Source organism: Chlamydotis macqueenii, chromosome 12, assembly GCF_036417535.1.
Source record: "Chlamydotis macqueenii isolate bChlMac1 chromosome 12, bChlMac1.mat, whole genome shotgun sequence".
Taxonomy (NCBI): domain Eukaryota; kingdom Metazoa; phylum Chordata; class Aves; order Otidiformes; family Otididae; genus Chlamydotis; species Chlamydotis macqueenii.
In genome coordinates, this window is record NC_141567.1 from 994,205 (window position 1) to 1,010,598 (window position 16,394).

Sequence of the window (16,394 nt, forward strand, 5' to 3'; positions counted from 1 at the left end):
TGGATTTCTTTCCTCTGGGATCCCTGTAGTCCGTAAGTAGTGATAATGCCATTTCACAACACTTTGCAGAATTTTTAAAAGCCTGAACCCTGAGAGCACGCTTTGCCTGGCTTCTGTCGCTCCCTTTCCTGTTCTAACTCAATTCTATCCGCATAGCAGCATGTGAAGCGGTGAACCGCAGGGCGAGCGAGGTGTGCTGTGAGTGCCACCGCTCAGGCGGTTGTTTCCAGTGGCTTCCTGGGAGCTGTTGCCATTCCCCAAGCTGCTCATTCTCGTCTCAAGAGCTCTGTGAAAAGAGCTGTGGCAAAAGCTGAGATAAGTGGTAAAGAAACAGTTGTGAGATAAATGCGAAGGGGGCTGACGCTGCAGGGTGCATTGTGTGCTTTATTTCCCTGCGCAGGTTCGTGTTGGGCTTGGCCCTGAGCTCTCGGCACCAGCCCTGTAAAGCTTATCTGTAACTCGATGTCGCGAGTTCCCTGCGAGCTCGCGCACTTTTTCTGGGAAGGTCGCTAATGGAATTATCTGAGCTGCGCAACTCGCGGCTTACGCTGTTGGTGAGTCTGTCCTGTCTAGCTTTTGTTTCTCTTTTCCTTCTACCCCTGTGTGTTTCCCGAGGCAGCCTGTCAGCGCTTGGGCATCAGGAAGTTACGAACTCGCTATTCCACCCCTCCCAGCTAAATTCTGTCCAGGAGTCACCTCCTGTTCAGGTCTTGTCTGTGTCTCCTCCTGCCCGGAGGCCTATTAGGAAACTCTTCTGTAACAGCTCATTGAGATCAATTTTAGAGAAACTCCTTTCTGTCTGTAAGCTGTGTGCTTACACCCTTCATTGCTCCAGAGGCCAATTCCCCAAGCCCGGGGGGAGCCAGCTAGACCGAATTTGGTCAGTCAGGTTTGCTTTGCCTGGCAAATGCTCTCTTGATTCTGTGTTGGTGGGACAGAAGAGGCTTAATCTCTGTGGGAAGCGAAGCATTAAACTCCGTCCTGCGTGCGTCCTGCACCCCTTTGGCCAGCACAGCAGTGCCGTTTGGGGCCAGCGTGGATGATGAACGAGGTTTTTGGTCACAGCGCTAAGCGCTGCGTGGCTTGGCTCTGGTGTAAGTAGCTGCTGTTTCCAGGCACAACACCAGGCTTTAATCACAGATGTGACTGCAGGAAACCACAGCGCCTGGGGACCTGAGCCGCTCTGCCCGCTGCTTTGGGATGGTGAGGGTGCGAGCGTGCCCGTTCCTGCGGGGCGCTGAGGGCCCCTCCACTGCTGCTGCTGCACCGCCTGGCCTGGCACGAGGCTCCGCAGAGACGTCCTGCACCCATGCACTTCCCCAGCCACGGGGTGCACCCTTCACAGGGCCGCTGCTGGCCTGCAGAGATGGGAACGGGCCGGCCTGGGCCCGGGGAGCTGTGAGCAGACGCGGTCCCTCGGTGGCTGAATCCCGAGGTGGGTGTCTGGACAAGAATCGGCTGGGTTATGTCCCACCCTGTTCCATCTGCCCTTCCGCAGGAGTGCTCGCTAACCGGCTCTGTTCTGTCAGGCAGTGCAGGCTGAGGGGTGGGCTGCTGGAGGACAAACGGTAACCAACTGTTCAAGGGAGCAGCAGGGATCTCCTGTAAAATGGAAAAGAACAATATTGAGCAATGATGTGAGTGGGCGTTGCCATGGAAACTGGCACTGCTGGGGAGCAGCTGCAGCCATTCCTATGTGGGAATCGTAGGAATCCCGGAATCCTGTCCAGCGGACCGTGGGGCAGGCAGAGCAGCGAAGCGGGCTGTGGGTTCCCTCGCCCAGGGATGTGCAGGTGGGTGTCAGAAGATGCCTGCTCCACTTGCTGCCTGGAATCGTTACAATCCCTGCCTGTTTTTCTGTTTAATGAACAGCACTGTGAGGCTAATTAGCTACTGCTCTTTATTTACCATGGCCGTTACCCAGACGAAGAGCCAAGATCATGTTCTGTGTCTGAACAATGGCTTTGTCCTTTGCCAGACTGCCCCGAGAGTGGAAACAATCTTCTGCTGGCAGCGCGCTCGTGTTCCTGGAACAGCATTTGTACCCGCGACCCGTACGGATCTTCTGGGGATCCCTGGTTACGCCGGGAGCTCCCTGGTAGCCTGTGGGGAAACTGGGAGCAGGGCAGCCAGCGCGAGGGTGGGAGAGGGAGCTGGAAGGGGTGCCAGCCGCTGGCAGAGCTGCGGCAGCGTTTGCGGGGAAGGAAAGGGGGCGTTCGCACACGCAGAGTGCCGGAGTCCAAACCGGGGCGGGAAGGGAGGGAGGCTTTGGGAAGCGGGGCACCCCAAGCTGTGTGCTGGGCCCTGCCTCCCTCCAGCACGCAGCACGGGCTGACGCAGCCCAGGGAGCTCAGCGGGCTGGGTTCCCTCCTGCAGAAGGTGCTTTTCCACCTGGGAAATGATTTTATTTAGGAGGCTGTCGGTGAGCAGCGATCACTCGCTGTGCTTCGCAGGCTGACCCAGCTCTGCGGCTGCAGGCAGCGCTGCGCGGCGCCCGGCGTTCCAGCCCTGTGCGTATCCTGCCCCGCACATTGTTTCGCGTTTTTCCTTCCTTTGCTCCAAGCTGAGGGTGGTTTCCTGTGCCGCGGGGTGCAGAGGGCTGGGTGCATCCTTGCCTTGTTTTCCTGCTGCCATTTAGAGCCTGCCCAGCACAGCGGCATTGGTGCCAAATGAGACCCTAACGCTCCTCCGTCCCCAGGGTGAGTCCCCTCCAGTGCTCGGCTGCCTTGGCTGTCGCTCCGACTCCACGGGACAGACAGGAGAAGAGAGGAGGCAGCGGGGTGCTTCGTCTGACTCTGCCCGTGCACAGCCATGGCATCCTTACAGGTCAGTGCTCCCCCATCAACGCTTCCCTGGCGTCGTTCACACCCTGGGCTGCGTGCGCCGTGTCCGTGGCGCTGTGGGATGTGCAGGGGCCGGTGCAACGGTGCCACGGCAGGTCGGGCACAGAGCTGTGTGTCGAACGGCACCATTCCTCTGCTGTCGGTGCCAGTGCATCGCACGTGGCTGCGCTCACACGGCAGAGCTGCCTCCTTCCGCTCCGGCTGCCTGTGAACGCGGGGCGACGCCGGCACGCGGGGGCTCAGCGAGCGAGGGAAGGAGCCAGGGGCTGCACGCGAGAGCTAAGGAGCTTACACTGCGGAGCGCAGAGCTCCCAGGCCCCGCAGAGCTCTCGCCAAAGCCCATTAATCTGCGTGGTCCCCATTAACCGCAATTGGCTTTCGCGTGCGGGTGCTTGCCGGGCTTTACCCGCGCTCTAATGCCGCGCGGGGATTAACCCAAAGCCTTGCCCTTCTCGCTCCCATTAATTAGTAACACAAAGCGGAATTAGCGCGTTGAGCGGTGGAGCAATGCAGGGAGCACCTGCGGAGCGCGCTGCCCCGAGGGACCCGCCGGTGGGGTTCGAGTTCCATGGCATTCCCTTTCTCTCTTTCCCCACCCTGGCATCTTACACCGGCTCTGAGAACCTTAAAACGCACCCCTGCCTCCGGCAGCCCTTGGCGGCACTCTCGCCTAGCTGCGAGAGGAGGGATGCACCGAACCACTGCGGCGAGCGCTGGCTCCGCGTGGCTCCTTTCCCAGATGGTTTTGCATCCCCCTCGGGTCCCACCCGCTGCTCCGTGGGTCTGGGAGCCGTGGCCGGGCAGTGGGGTTCCCACGGGAGCTGCACAGCCCCGCGCAGAGCTCGTCCCTCGCAGGATGAGGAGCACCCAGCGCGGTGAGGCTTGCGTGCAGCTCGGCTCAGACGCTGCTCGTCACCTTTAATTTGCGTCTCCAAATCCAGAAGCAAAGGCTGCTTACTAATTAGTTTATTCTTTAAAGCAGGCTTTCAGGAGCGACTTCCCTCTCACAGGGCTGCGGAGGGATGTCATTACTTCGTTAGGTCAGCTAATGGAGCTGGACAATACAAACCTGCGCGCACTCCCTCCTCCGCAGCTCCCCGAGACCAAAGCCGGGGTGACAGCGTGGGGTGGCGTGGGGTGACAGCGCGGGCGAGGCCGGCCCTGCTTCCCTGGCGCTGTCGCAGAGAAATGGGCGGCCGAGGCGGTGGGTGGTGACCTGTGCGCCGCAGCCCTGCCTCCTCCCGGGACGCGACACGACGCTCCTGCCCTGAGCGTTTGGTGAGGAATCCGTCAATTCCCAGGGCTCCTCAGGGTTCTGCGGAGCAGCGTGAGAAACTCTCTGAAAGGCTGTGGGCAAATTGTGCGTTTGAGCAAATTCCATAAATGAAATCCAGTGCCGTGCACTTTTGAGTTCACTCTTGGCTTTCTTCTCCCTTTCCATTTTTCCTGTGCCCTGTTCCCTCCCTCACCTCGCCGGGGACGCGGCGGGAGGCTGCAGGAAGCCATGCCCTCAGGGAGCAGGGGGGCACCAACGCTTTAGGAAGTTTTGGGAGTTTTTTGTTTTTCAAATTTGGAGAATGTGGTGCAAAAAAAAAGTTTTACCCAAACAGTCATCCTTTCTTTTTCAAAATGCCAGCCTGTGCTCAGCTGCCAGGCCAGAATGTGTTTCGACCTGCTCCCAGAGCCCTGCCAGCTCTGAGCGATGCCCCCAGGCGCAGCCTCGTTAGAAACTCCTCATCCTCACTGGGACGGCACAGTAACGGCAGGTCTTGGCCTTTCTGGCTTCAGCAGGCGCTGCGGTGATGGTGCTGCGGTGGCGCAGACGGATGAGGCTCCACCAGCATCGCGAGGCCGGAGGTGTCAGCCCCACGTACATCCGTGGATGGAATCCCAGCAGTGCTGGACCAGCAGAGAAGCCGAGCTGGTTTCCCTCTGTGCAGCCTCCCGTTGTCCTGGGGGCTGTAAGAGCTCGTCCTCCATGTAACTCCAGCACGCAGGAGCTCTTGCTGCACCCCGAGCCCCGCACCAGCTCCCCAGAGGCGCTCAGCGGCCGAGTGCGACTCGTGCCCGCGTCCCCGTGCCCAGACATGCCTGTGCGTTCCTCCTTGCTAGTCTGATTGCCCGGTGACGCTGCCTGAAGCTCTCACGAGGGCAGGGAAAGGTTCTGTGCCAGGCACGCTGCACTGCAGGCCGTGTCCTGGCAGCGGCCCGCCGTGCTCCGACACGAACCATTTCCAGCTCGGATTTCGGGTGCTGGATTCAGCTGCTGGGCCGGGAAGGAGGGAGCCGGGGTACGTGGCAGAGCCAAGCTGCTGCCTGGGGTGTGTCAGGGCCCCCTGGAGCTGGGGAGTGGGGCAGGGTGCCCCTTAAACCCACGGCTCGGAGCCATTTCCCTGTAGGAAGCCGGAGCGTGGGAAGGGGCTGCCTCCCCTCTGAGCCATCGCCGGCGAACACGGACCTGGCTGAGGAAGCGCCGAGTCCCTCCAGAGCGAAACGAGATGATGTGTAAACGACAGAAAAGGCTGCTCGTGGCTGAAAATCTCTCTGCGCCGTCCCACGTGGTTTGTGCCTCTGGCTGGATGATGCCCAGACGGGCTGCGGGCAGGAGCTCCCACGGGACGGGGCAGAGGCTGGCGATGACGTGGCCCAGGGAATGGCAGCTGGTGACCAGGGCAGGGGGGCACGAGCGGGCCAGAGGTGCTGCCGGTGCGTGCTCTGGGACCAAACACACCAGCTGGTGCCTAACTGGGGATGGTTCCTGGCAGAGCCGCCAGCTGCTGTTTCCAGAATATTCCTCCTGTTGCTGCACTTGTCACTGCTGGCCCTTGGCACCGTCACTGTCACGCCGGTGGCCTCTCGGGCTGCAGCACGCTGACGGTCGTGACTCCGGCTCGCCTGGAGCACCGAGCTGGTGTCTGGGATGGAACAGGGCCCCGTGCTGGGGTTTCCTCGTGTGTTGGCCCCGCAGCGGCTCTACCGGTCCCCGGCGCAGCAGATGGGGTGTCTGTGGGTCTCCGGTGAGGTACGGGCACACCTGAACCTGGGAGCCCGTGCCTGGGAGACAGCGCGGCACATCCACCTTGGCTCCCGGCCCACGATAAAGAAAGTGGCTTTGGTGTGGTGGAGACCAGCCCGGGGACATCCCGCCGAGCGCTGGCTCTGCAGCCAGAGCAGCCGCCCGCGGAGCTGCGGGCGCGTTATCAGCCGGACGCTCCTACTGCTGCAATCACCGCTTTTGTTTTTCCAATGGGGTGGAGAGTGGAAACCCAGCGTCTCCTCTCTGCACAAATAAGAGGGATTTATTATCCAGGGCGCCAGCTCTTGGAATCGGACTAGTGGAGCTCCCGCCCCTCTCTTATCTGTTCCCTGTCGCCGAGGTCTCCGTGGAAACGGGCTGAGCATCCTCCCCAGCCCCCAGCACCGCTGCCTTTATCTGGGCTGGGGCAGATGTGCTGAGAGGGGCCTACGAGTCGGAACCAAACTGGCTTGAGGTCCCCCTGGCAGAGCTGCTGGCCCGTCCTGGTCCCACCGCTCAGCTCTGCCTCGGGAAGAGGGAGCCTGCCAGGGGCAGCGTGGCTGGAAGGGCTCAGGCTTAATCAGGGGAAGGTAATTAGTGATGTCCGTCCCACTCCCTTCCTCACAAAGGACTCATGAGAAACCTGCCATCAGTTTAAACCTTTTTAAATGTTTATTTCAAAATACCTCTGGAGGGTCGGAAGGGGGCTCTTGAGTTCCTGCCTGCGTGGCTACGGTTTGCAAAAACCCACTCTGCTCCTTGAGGCTCCAACGAATGGGAGCCCCGACCGTGCTGGTCCCGCCGCCAGCCCAGCGCAGGGCCGGTATCTCCACCGTGCCCAAACCAGCGTGACGGAGCTGCCGGCCGGGAGCCCTGCCCCGCACAAAGCCCCAGCCCGGCCGCGGGGAAGGTGACAATCCTCCTCGCCAGGCGGGATGATCGCTCGCCCGGGCCTTGCTTGCGTGCTCGCTGCTCCATCGCTCTCGGCAGCCCCTGGGAGCGGCTGGGGAGTAGTTTCTCCTGCTCGTTCTTTCTCACGGGAGTTTCACATCAGCAGCTCTTCCCCGTAATTTGCTCTGATGTGTCTTTTCGCCCCAGCTGAACCCGCGCGCAGCCGTAACCTCACCTGCCCACGCGTCACGATGAGCGAAACGCTGGTGCTGCGTAAAGCCGGCATCCACGGTGGGTGGGTGTCAGGGTGCCCCGAGCTCGGACTGCTTCTGCTCCCTGCTGCTTGCGAGGGACCCTCTGCTTCCCAGCGGGCGCTCTTCTCATCTGCCTGCAGCAGAGGTACCGCCAGTGCCCCAACGACGTCTCGCAAACAGAGGCAGCTACGCATGCTTGTGGTTTGGGTTTATTTCACCCTGGGAGAATTAATGATATATGAAAATTAATTTTGATTGAGAACTGGTGTGTCACAAAGTGTTACAGTCTTTTTTTTTTTTTTTTTAAATGAGGGAACCCCAGAACAATCCCGCGCTGGTGCCTGAGGCAGTGCTCCGAGGCACGCAAGGTGAAATCAGTCATTGGAGCCGGGGAAACTGAGGCAGGAGGAGGTAAGAGGAGGTGGAGCGGTGCTGGAAGGAGAACGTGGTGTCAGCAGAGCAGACATTTGACAGAGGTGGCTGAAAGTTTCGGTGGTCCAGAGCCCCTCCTCTGGACGCCTTCCTGTGGCCCCAAACACCTCCGTTCCATCGGGAGCTGGGGGCCGCTCTGGCCGGAGCCCCGAGGCGGCGCGGCACACGGCACCGTGCTGGCGTACGCGCTCCCGCCGGGTGCCGTGTTTGTGCCGCGCTGCCCCAGCCGCGTAACCGAACGCCATCGGTGCCCCGAGCGGGGTCTGGTACGCTGCTGCCGACCCCGGGTGGAAACAGGCTGGAGAGCACTGCAGCCGCTGGCGTGTTTCTACTTTTAACATGCTAAAGATCACGTCTGTAGCCTGCTCTAATTTTAGGCTGCAGTATAGCTGCACTGGGTTCCCCGCACGGAAGGATGAGTGCAGTGTAAAATTAGATGTATTATTTATGGGCTGGCGGTTACCAGCGCTCCCTCACTAAAAACCCCAGCGCTCGCTCATGTCCGCGCTTCTGCCTCCCACGCTCCACGCCAATCGCCTCCGGCCGCTCTCCCACCCCAGGACTGGCCTGCCGCCTAAATCCGGTTATCCAGGGGGAGGTTTGCAGGGAAGGGACACCACCCCTGCCTTTAGGAACCATCCACGTTAGGATCAAACACCGCAGCCTCTCATCCTCTGTGGCTTCGGCTGGGAAGAGCTAGGAAGGTGCGCTCCATCCGCGACTGAGCACGTATAAAAGCGTTTCTAGCCTCTGCCACTGCTGGAGAAAGGCTCATGTGCAAGAACTGATCCGGAAATGCTCATCAGCACTAGCTGTGGTCCAAATGCCGCTGGCAGGAATGCTGAATCCAGAGGAGGAGAGCGCTCGGATTAGGGTGGCTTGGCAACGGGCTCTCTTCTCCCATGTTTTGGTCTTGTGCACAGGGTTCAAGCTTTTATTTAAAATACAAGTAATTGTCTTTCCCCCATCAGTACGAACAACAAAAATGTCAAACCCCAGAGCAGCTGTACGTCAGCGCAGGGACGTGTGCCTGGCACTCCCTTTGGAGGAGGCACGGCAGCCGATCCGCGGCAGCATAACCGTCCCTGAACGCTTCTCAATGCTTTACATCAGACTGCTCAGTCCCCAGTTTCGGTGCTTTTCACTGCTTGCTTTACCCTGACCCTCGGTTTCCACGTCTTTGTCGTTATGATGCCTGCAGTAACTCGGGCTCCTGTTCTCGTTCGAGCTGGGGACGCAGGGAGGGTGCAGGCGTGGAGCCTGCTGCGGAGCGGGCTGCGGCACGGGGGAAATCCTGCAGCACAGCTCACCCCAGTCCAGCAAACTGGAACTCCGATGGATTCACCTGCGCTTCCACCCGCCCTGCGCACGCCGTGCGAGGCCGCCCGTGCCATCGCACACGCGTGGGTAGCCGTTGCTGCACAGATCATTGCGATGGCTCTGGAACGCCTCCCGGGTTGCGCGCAAGGAGGAATTTGGAAGTGGAAGCTGCCCTGTTAGCAGGACAGAGGTTTATCCGTGGAGTTACAGCACAGCTTGCTCCCTTGAGTAACCGTTCAAACACCAAAACCCGAGACAGATGAAGACTGACACTTTTCAGCAGGCTGGAGGCTCACCCGCCAACATCAGCCCTGAGCTTGGGCACCACGCCTGGGAGCAGGCGTTGTTGCCCGGGAGCCGGGAAGCGTGCTCGTCCAGAGCCAGTGCGCAGCCCGGGTGCGATGCTCCGCGGCGTACGTGCTCTCGGCGGGGAGACACCATCCCGGCGGAGCTGGGGGAGCTCCGCGCTGTCCGGACAGCGGCTGGTGTCTGCTTCGAGTGCGCGCAGGAGCACGTGAAAGGGGCAGAGGAAAGGGCTCTTGTCAGAGCAGCTCCCGAGGATGCTTTGACCCATGGGTATTTTTTTTCCTTTCTCTTGAAATGCCAAGGCTTTGAGAAAATCCATCCCTGAATAGCTCTGGCAGCACGGCAGCACGGGGAGCAGGCTCGTGTTTCGCAGCTGCTGAACTGACCGGGCAGGTGTTTCAGGCAGCCTTTGTCCAGCGTGCGCCGGGAGCCACAGGAACTGGGACGCAGCGCGCCGCCCTCTTCCCGGACTGCTCCAAGGGCCGAGGCCTCCGCTCCACGGCTGATCAGCTCCGGATTTGTGTACAGACTGCTGCCTAGCATGAGCCAAAGGTCCCTTCCAGAACCAAATCCCCTTCACAGGAAATTCACACCCCGTTTGCCGCTGGCCAGCACCCAAGGGAGCAGTAAACGCGGGCGGAAGATTTATTTTGTGGGAGTACCGTGGAACCGGCGGGTGCAGGAACCGGGCAGCGCGGTGCGAGCCGACAGCCTGTCCCCCCTGCGCTACCCCGCGGGCTTCTGCATCCCCCGCCGCCTCCCGTTTCCCCTCCGCTGCAGCGCCGGTCTCGCTCCGCCTGTGAACCCCGGGCTGCCCCCCATCTTGCTGCCAGCCCAGCAGAAGGCAGGATTGCAGACCCCGCTGGCTTCCCGCGGATCAGAGCAGATGGAGAGCAGACAGAGTATGGCGGAGCTAATGAAGCTATTTTGCGAGGTGTGGAGAGCCGTGTGGTGTTCCTCTGGCTTCAGGAGACGCCGCTGCGGAGGATTATTGCGGGAGACGCTGTGGTTGCTATTATTACATTGCAAATCTGTGCCTGGACGGCTGCTGACTTGAGAGCCTGCTTGCTTTGCTCCTCACGAACCTAAAAATGAATGAAGGATCTCTCCTGCGCTGACAGGAGCTCCCGGGAGGCGGCACCGTGTGAGAGAGCTACTGAAGGTCAAGAGGCTCCGCTTTCACCGTCGATCCATTCGAGCTTAAACCAGGCTGCAGCGGGTCCAGCCCCAGACATCACACGTACAAGGACAAGAAGCTCAGGGAGAGCTTTCCCTTTGCTGCTGACTGCACTGCTGAAGCTTTGGAAACTGCGACCGGAGCGCTGGTTTCCAGTGTAGCCAGCCAGCAAAACCCATCCAGTGGGGATGGAGAAGGACGTGCTAATGGTAAACAGCCTTTGAGATGCTCTCCTCTGCAGACACACTTTCCTCGCTCTCTTTCACTGCAAACGAATCAGCTGTTGAACGGAGCAGGGTTCCTCCCTGGCTAGTCCGGCTGCGGGTGCAGGAGTGCATTCAGGCCTGGTGAAGTTCCTTTTGATCTTTACATTCCTTTGGGCTCCTTATCACTTCTCTTTATCCCTTCTATTTGTCTGTCCTCCGTCACCCTGTTTAAGGTAGGGCTTTATCTCTGCGACCAAACCAGTCCACAGGTGACAGATGCGAGTTTCGTGTTTTCTGCGCCCAGGCCGTTGCTGACCTGCTTTGCTCCCCACGGGCCCTACGCCGGGCTCAGTGCGCAGTTTGCTGTTTCACGCTCTGCAGAGCTGCCCAGGGCACCGTGGCATCGCAGGAGGCCCCAGACAGAAGCTGCTGTGTTCCTGGAGCTGCATTATCCGAGTGAAGCTCCCGCCTACACCGCCGACAAACAGAGGCAGCAGAAACCCCCCTGCCTTTGCAGTGTGGGGAACCAGAATCTAACAGCGACCGTTTCCTGATGCAGGTGTGAACGCGAGAGGTTTTTGGTTCGTCTCGTGCACCCACTTCTGTTTCTGATTCTGGCCCCGCGGATTCTCACCCTCGGGTACGAGCACGGTGCACGTGACGCAGAAGTCGATCACAGCTTTCTGGGGTGCGACACACGGTGACACGCTGCCCTACGTTTCACTTGGAAACTCAGCTCCATTACACGTGCTGGAATGTGCTGCTTAATTAGTATAACTTATCGCACAGACGCTGCGCACCACAGTGCCACAAACACGGGTTCCCTGGCTGTCTCAGTGCTGTTGCCTCCTCACAAAATTTCACTTCTCATATCTGCTTTGTCCCAGCAGCAGAGGTACTCGGCAAGGCTTGGAGACCCAAGAGAAGGTGCCTTTACATGCACAACTTCCCCAGTGATATTTCAAAATCTCCCCCTTACAACTGGAACCCATGCAGTCAAGAAAATTAAATTGGCCACTTTCCTGCAAACGTGTGTGTGGGAAAAACTGAGGAGCTGTTCTGTCTCCGTCTTCACCCCTAACCTGGGCCTCACCCACGCCCACTGCCGAAACAGATTCCCTTTCCTTTGGGGTGTCACCTTCTCCGGGGGTGTGTGTTAATCGGTGACGAACACGCAGGACAGCCTGTTCTGTTGGCTGTCGTGGCGGCAGGCAGCAGCCGCAGTTTCTACACCCACTCCCGACCTGCCATACAGCTTTGGGAAGTGTGTCCCCCCCGTTCCCATTCCCACTGCTGCCCTGTTGGCTACACGCAGGCAGTTCTTCGCGACAGGCGCAGTCTCCCGCGGGGTCTGGGCACCGTGCTTGGCGCGCAGGGCCGAGCGTTTCCTCTGACTGCCAGGCACTGATCCGAAATAGCCGCTTGTAATAAGCGAGAGCAGCCAAGTTGGCAGCGGAGCTTTCGTCAAGCTCAGCTCCCAAGCGGCTGGCACATGCTTTGTTTTTTCCGAAGCTCGGCATCACGCCAGCCTGGTTGAGGAGCACAGCGTGTAAACACTGGCTGCGTGGAGGTTTCCCTCTAGACATGTTTCCTTCCCTTCTCCCTTTCTCGGAATCCACAACAAAATGGGGGTGAAAGGAGTAAAATGAAAACCCGGACATTGGATTGCTTTGTCTGTGCGTTGGAAAAGATTTCCCAGTGCTTGCCTGTACGTACCTGCGGCCGTGTTTCCTCCCTGTCCCAGCATCGCGGCAGCGAGAGGTGCGGGCAGGTTTGTGAGCACATGGCCGGCGCTTCTGGGAGATGGGGAGAAGCGGCCAGAGGGGAGGGTGGGAGCCAGGCAGCAGGCAGAGCAGCACCGCTGACGGAGCACCGTGCTCCGGTTCTGCGCAGCCATCGCTGCAGGCTGCTCCCGGGAGCTGGCGTGGGCACGAACCCCAGCTCAGGACGGCACCAGACAGAGAAGCGTCCCTCTGCCGGGTACACGGCACCCGGCCACGAGCCTGGGCACGAGACGGGCTGCGGGACGCCCGAGGAGAACGAGGTCTCGCCGAATCCTTGCAGTGAAGACTGTGGCTCTGCATGGGTTCAAGAGCAAAGGGAGACAAAATTACCTCCTCCTCCATGCGTGTGCCTGGCATGAAGACTAGTTTATCTGGATGATTAAGGCACAAGCGATGCAGGAAGTGGCTGGGTAATTTAATGACCCAGGTAGAAACAGAAAGCGAGGGGTGTGTTTCCCTTTCAGTCATGTTGGGGTTTGATTTTTATGTTCTATTACAAACCAACTGAAAAGTCAAATGCCTGCAGAAGCGTAATATATTCAGAGTGACCTGCTTTTCTGTCTTACAAGATAGCTGAGAACCAAAGCTTGTGGAGACTTTTTGGAGACAGATGTTGCCACGCAGTGGCTTGTTCAGAGGGTGCTCCGCAGCCGGCTCCCTTCGTGGCCGCAGGGAAGATGTCACGGAGCACAGGTGGAGGTCCCGGACTCGGCCTGTACGGAAAACCGCGGCCCGGTTGTCTCTGCTGCTCGCGAGCTCAGGAAGTTGGGATCGCCTCGCTTGGAGGAGTGGAGTGTGCGACCACCCAGCTCTGTGCCAGTTTGTGACTCTCATTGAAATACTTCTCTCAAACTCTGCGGGTAAGAGAACTGCACAAATGTTGCTCTTCTAACAGGGCAGAAACACAGGCCTTGGCACTGTAACTCTGAAAAAACCTCCACCACGGCGATGCTATTCCTTCCTCCCGTCCCACTGTACGGCTTGGCTCCAGCTAGCTTGTCTCAACTGCTAGGTGCGCAGGCCAACACTGCTTCTATTTCAGGGGAACTTGCCAGAGATTAATTAGATCCCAGGCCTGTTAGAGGACCGGCCAGCAAATTTTGTGTGCCATTAACTCAGCACTTATCACACAAACGTTGCTGGAATAAATACACCCTTTGTTGTGCTGCTGTAAGCAAAGGTTGTCACAAAAATGAAATATCTGAGCAGATACAGAGCGTGATAGTTTCTGAGCTGCGTCAGCTGCTTGCTTAGATGAGATTTTAGCCGCGGTCACTGAAACGGCACTAAGTGTGTACGGCGCGTGCAGCCCTGCCGTGCTCAGCAGTGCTCTGACAGTCCCCGTGCCTGGCCGCCCGCCGCAGCCAGCAGAGCGGACAACGGCTACCGTGGACACAACGCTGCCGGTGCACGCGCATCTAACGGGCACCCACCAAACCCTGCGCCTGTGCAGTCTGAGTCAGTAGCCATTTGGCTTGACGGATAAAACCACAGAGAACAAAATATGTGGAGCTGGGGAGACAGCGGAACAAATCTCCAGCAAGAGCTGCAGATTTCCATTTGGTCTCTGTTTGTCAGCAGCGAAGTGACCTTATCTACCCAGCCTCGGGTTGCGTTCTGTTTGTGCCCACGCAAAGCAAATGCAAGGCATAGCAGATCGGCTTGTATTGGCTCATCTCACTTACTAGAGAGCTGGGGGGAGAAAGTCTGGCCAGCCAAGAACCGAACGAGGTGATAGAAGCCAAGAACCAGGAGCAGAGCGACGGAGAGAGCGTGCTGCAGAACAAGGACATTCCCAGCTAACAGGCAGAGAGGGGCTGCGATGTGCAGAGGGGTGATGTAGTGGGAACTGCATGCCAAGACTCTTAGCAGCAGCAGCTTGCATTAATTTGGAGAGCGAAGTGAGAAGCCCAGAGAAAAAGGCTGTAGTAGATGTGTTCAGAATCAGGGAATAGTTCTGGCGCCGTGGACGCCTGTCCAGACCGCACGGCCGTGGCCCGGCTCGGGCTGGCGAGGCAAAGGCGAGCGCTGCAGCACGTGCCGCTGAGGCTGGAAGATCAGCTGGGCTCCCTGCCGAACCTTTACAGCCTGGGTGCCACTCAAAATGTACAAGTCAGGCCCTCGTAATCTAACGCGAAACATCTTGTTCTCGTGCTGACACGCGCAGCACGGGGGCTGAAAGATGGTGTTCAGCCAGGGAGCCTTCTGCTCTGACAGGAGTGAGAAAAGGGAAAGCCTCTGCTCAGGCTGACGGGGGCGAATGCTTTACCCTGCGCGGAGCTGGCAGTGAGAGATGCGGCGTGGCTGGGACAAGCTTCACCCGCCATCCACTCCAGGAGGAAGCTGGTTCACAAGGCAGAGGCGCTGCGGTGGCTGCTGAGCCTTCAGAGGAGCAGGGCTGCTGGCTGGTGCAAACGCATGTGTGAGGGTGATTATCTGGGGACAAGGAACGGCTTTGGAATTGCCTGGGCACTTGGAACGGCTCGGTGCAGCTTCTCAGCACTGACATGAGAGCAAGGAGTTATTTTTAACATTCTGCTTTCCCTCGTACTGGAGTGACTCAGAAGGAGCTTCCTTTAGACAGGATAAATTTGGTGGAAAGAGGAGAAAGCTACGGCTGCAAGCTTGGTCCTGAAAGTCAGACAATATTTTGGAAAGCTGAAAGTTTTGGTAATAAAAACTTATTTTTAATAACCAACTATTTTCTGCCACAATTCAGCAGACAATGGCTCTGATCTGAGCAACTCAAACCAGTTCATCTGCCTCAGGTTAGACTGGTGCTGGGGCTCAGCTCTGCGCTTGGATTCGTGAGCGGACATGAATGCTGCGGGCTCACGTTTGTGCAGATCCTTACGCAAACACCCGTTTGAGGTGCTGTGGCTTGGGTGTGCTCTAGGAATTTGCTTTTTCCGTTCTGTACCGCCGGCTTAACTAGAGGAAACCACTGCCGGTATCGCCGTGGGTAGAAAATAACCAGGGGATCCTGATCTCACCAGCTTCCAGCTGCTGCTGGCGTCTTACCCACTGCGCCACTTTGATTTGTGCCAGGCAGGGCCAGATCAGCCGTGCCAGCCGCGCCAGGGGGGCAATGCCAGGCTGAAGTGGTGGGAACCAGGGTGCTAAGGGGACTCACAGGCCTCTGAGAGCCGCAGTGGTGCTGGCTGGCTGAACGGCAGGTGTCGAGAGGTGCTGGCTGCTGCTCTGAGGAGACGCTGCTCTCGGGGTTTGTGTCAGTGCCTTGAAAGCACGGGGGCATCCAGAGGGGGCAAGGAGGTGGCTCCCGAAATGAGAGAGGCTGCCTGAAAGCGCAGCTCTTTAGGGAGGACAAGGCCAAAACCGTTCAACGGCATTCAGAGCACGAAGATCGTTTCTCTGAAGAGTTCAGACTGGGACTCAATCCCTTTTGGATGAGGTTAGGCTGGGGGCTGGCCTCCTCTGGGGAAGCTTTTCATTTCAGAGCATGCTGGCACTTCCCGTCGACCCCGATGTGCACAAAGTGACAGTTTATATCTAAAGGCACTGGGTACTTTTCCCTCTAAACAGGCCACCCATAGAGAAACTTAAGTGTTTGAATACATGGTTTGCCGGAATTGATTAAAAAGCAGTAACATTTACCTTGAGCTCAGTTTATATGAGAGAGATATATTGACTGAATAGCTCCAAACCAGCTGTACTAAGCAAGGTTTTAAACACCATCCATGGGCTGTAATTAAATAGTCTCACAACTGTGCCTGACCCGAAACCTCCCGGTGCTGCGCCATTGTGTGACAGAGCTGTGAGCAATGTGATGACAAGATGTTAAATAGACTTGGGGCCGAACACCGCCGAGACCCAAACAAGCAAACCGCCACCATCAGACGTTCCTTACGCGGAAGCAGGGAGTTAATTACATTGTTTTAAATGCTGCCTCTACTCAGCTTGTAAGATCTCTTGTGAATAAACGCCTCGTTATCAACAGGGGGAATGTTTGCAAGGCCAGCGATCGGTTTGCTGCTCCTGGCAAGCGCGTAGGCCAGGCTCCCGCCCTCTCCCTCCCGCCACCAGGCCCGGGAGCAATGTCCTGCCTCCCCGCCGCGCCAAGTCCGCAGGGATGGAGGGGATGGCTGCGCAGGAGGGGATGGCTGCCCAGGAGGCGGTGGCCGCCCAGGCCGCGGCCGGGCCCGCA

General features: G+C 58.5%; 1 long non-coding RNA gene across 1 annotated transcript; it reads left to right on the forward strand.

Annotated features, from left to right (window-relative positions):
- Positions 1-106: 106 nt before the first annotated feature.
- LOC147599195 (uncharacterized) lies at positions 107-4,632 on the forward strand. Its single transcript, XR_015259827.1, has 5 exons — positions 107-1,435; positions 1,586-1,793; positions 1,925-2,826; positions 3,495-3,718; positions 3,826-4,632. It is a non-coding gene; the product is annotated as an uncharacterized LOC147599195 (long non-coding RNA).
- Positions 4,633-16,394: the final 11,762 nt, after the last annotated feature.